This window comes from Dryas octopetala, chromosome 1 (genome assembly GCF_963921425.1).
Source record: "Dryas octopetala chromosome 1, drDryOcto1.1, whole genome shotgun sequence".
Lineage (NCBI taxonomy): Eukaryota > Viridiplantae > Streptophyta > Magnoliopsida > Rosales > Rosaceae > Dryas > Dryas octopetala.
This window is the reverse complement of record NC_141366.1, coordinates 23,781,508-23,784,752: the sequence shown is the minus strand read 5'-3', so window position 1 is coordinate 23,784,752 and position 3,245 is coordinate 23,781,508. Positions and strand designations below refer to the sequence as shown.

At 33.6% G+C, this 3,245-nt stretch overlaps 1 pseudogene; it reads left to right on the top strand.

The window, feature by feature from the left end:
• Positions 1-367: 367 nt before the first annotated feature.
• LOC147299281 (putative disease resistance protein RGA4) lies at positions 368-3,045 on the top strand (annotated as a pseudogene).
• Positions 3,046-3,245: the final 200 nt, after the last annotated feature.

The window sequence follows — 3,245 nt, the reverse complement described above, 5'->3', positions numbered from 1 at the left end:
AATAATATATAAGCTAAGGTATCATTTTTTTTCTTGCCGGGAAAGAAAACACCATCATCGCCTTCTAAGAGAGAAAACATTGTGCGTCTCAACTCTCAAATTGTTTTCTTAATTAATCTACTCTTTCTTTGTCTTACATACCGAAGGAAAGATGATTGAAATCTCTCCTTACTTTCGCAGCTGAGGAAATACTAAAGAAGGTGGCTTCAGTTGCTGCTCAAGATTTCAGTCATGCCTGGTGGTTCAAAGTAGAGCTAACAAAGCTCCACCAATCATTGTCGATCCGTCATTCAAGATATCTTAGGTGATGTTTCTCATTAACCACAAGGTCGTTGCCAGGCAGTGGAAGACTAGCTCAATATAAAAATTAGCACAAAAAATTCAGAAAGTCAATGCATCTTTGATGGATCTTAAGAGTGAGGCATCTTTTATTGGAATAGTTTCACATTATAAAACCAAAGTGGATGCAACCCCTGCCCATCATGGAATTATAGGGGATAGAGAAACAAGCTCATTCATTGACAAAGATGAAAACCTTGTTGGAAGGAAGGAAGTTGTGTCTAACATAATTGCAACCTTGATCAACTCTGACAATCAAGAAAATCTTTCGATTATGGCCATTGTGGGAATTGCAAGTCTAGGAAAGACAACTTTGGCTAAATGGTTATACAATGAACCTGATGTGAATACATATTTTGATTGAAAAATATGGGTGTGTGTGTATCTAATCCTTTTCATGTCAATTCAATTTTAATTCGTTAGAATCTCTTAACCCATCAAAAGCTACGATAAGAGAAAGTCAGGATGCATTGATCAAAACCCTCCAAGAAGAGTTGACGGGGAAAAATATATTCTCATACTCGATGATGTCTGGAACGAAGATCCTCATAAATGAGAAACCTTAATTATGAGTTGTTTGCCAAAACTCAATTCTGCTCGAGGAAGTACCATCATTGTCACCACCCACAGTGCTAAAGTTACATCAATCACAGAAACGCTTCCTATCTGTAGGTGTGATTTGAAAAAACTATCTAATGATGAATGTTGGTTCATAATAAAGGATAGAGCATTTTCAGATGGTTGTGCTCTAATAGACCTAGATCTATAAAGAAATAGAAGTGATATTGCTAAAAAGTGTGCAATTGTACCACTGTTGGCAAATGTATGTATATACTATTACATTATCTATTTGATGTTAATTAATTTACACTTTTTTCTTTGGTTCCTATTTTTTACAAATAAAGCTCTAACCCACAAGGTTTATTATTATTGTTGTTTTTACTACTAAACCAATAACTAGTTGGTTTCTCAACCATAAGTTACTTGAAATATTCTTTATTTTTTCATTTCCCTTCTTCATTTTCTTATATTTTTCTTTTTCTAAAGAAAAATAAAGTTGGCAAAGGAGTTGATTAATTCCTCACTACATTTTATGACATATTTCATTAGGGAAAGAGCTACACTCGGCCACTAATACATTTAAATGTAAAATTTTTTGTACCAATAAACCATGCATGATCACTTTTAGTAGTTTTCATAACAATTCTATTTTAAACTCCTGTATGATTCTAACAAAGTTGGAAAAAAATAATTATAATGACCAAAATGGAGAGCACTATAGCACTTAGCATATATCCAAAAGAATGTTGAAAAATATAGTCTACTTCGAATGTTAAACTACTATTTTTGTTTTGTTAGTATTTCTTTTAACCTATTCATTATTAAATAGAAATTCTCACTCATCTACCAACAGGTTTTGGGAAGCTTGTTACGTTCTAAAACTACTACAGCTGAATGGTTGTTGATCAAAGAAAATAGAATGTGGGACTTACAAGAAGAAGAGAAGAGAATCATGTCGATTTTGAAATTGAGTTTTGATCATATTAAATCAACATCTTTGAAACAGTGCTTTGCATATTACTCAATGTACAAGATCAAAAGATTTTGAAATAAAAAGAGAAAACTTGATCTAATTTAGATGGCTCAAGGAATAATCCACCCTTCTCCTAATAAAAGCAACATGGAGATGGAGGATATAGGCAATGAATATATTAATATTCTATTGGAAAACTCCTTATTTGAAGATTCTACAAAAGATGTGTTTGGCATTATTACTAGTTGCAAGATGCACAATCTTATGCATGATCTTGCCGAAGAAGTATCCAAATATGAAAGCTTGACATGAGACTTCAATGAGATGGGTGATTTACCAGAGATTCAACATGTTGCACAAATTTCTACTTCAACACTAGAAAGAATGCCAGCAAGAAGTGTTGGGAGATTGCACTCACAATTTTTGAATAATGACAAGGTCCCTAATAGCATATTCTTCCCATGGTTTAGAGCTTTGTGTGTCTTGAATTTATATGAGGCGGATATTGAGGAGTTGCTAATTTCAATTGGCGAATTGAGACACTTGAGGTATCTTGACATTTCAAGAACAAGAATCAAAGAACTCTCCAAATCTATTGGAAAGCTCTATAATCTACCGACATTAAGAATGCACAATATGAAGTTTCTTAAAAAGTTTCTGAAGGAACTGAAAAATTTGATCAACTTGAGACATGTTTATTTTGATGAGTATATCGAAATTCCATTTGGGATGGGGCAATTGACTCATTTGAAAACATTACTGTTGTAAAATTTTATTTGTTTATTTTTCTCGCACTCTCCTCTCCTCCATGATGAAAACTAATTAAATCTAAGAAAAATGATAAAAACTAATAAAATCCACTAATTAACCAAATAATAAGTAAAACACTACAAATGCTAAAAGACATACACAAAAATGTATGATTTTAAAGATATAAACTATATATAAATTGAGCCCAACAATTACCTCACTATACTCTGCACGGGGCAATGAGCCAGGGAATTGAGGAGCTAGGTGGCTTAAGCCAATTGCAAGGTCAATTAATTATCCAAAATTTACATCTTGTGAGTTTAGACAACCTCACATCCCTTCGTGATTTGCATGTTCAAAAATGTGATGGATATATTGACAAGTCTGCCAAGTGGCCGGGTTGCCATCCTGCAAATCTCTAGAGCAGTTATCAATACTTGGTTTCCTTAATCTAGAGAGTATTCCTAGTCTAGAGAACCTCACATAGTCTCACATGTCTTGGTAATTAGTTGTATATTCACAATTGTGATGGATTGACAAGTCTACCGAGTGGGATACCATCCTGCACATCTCTTGATGAGTTGTCAATTGAATCCTGTGGCAGAAGATGTCTTTCGTCTTT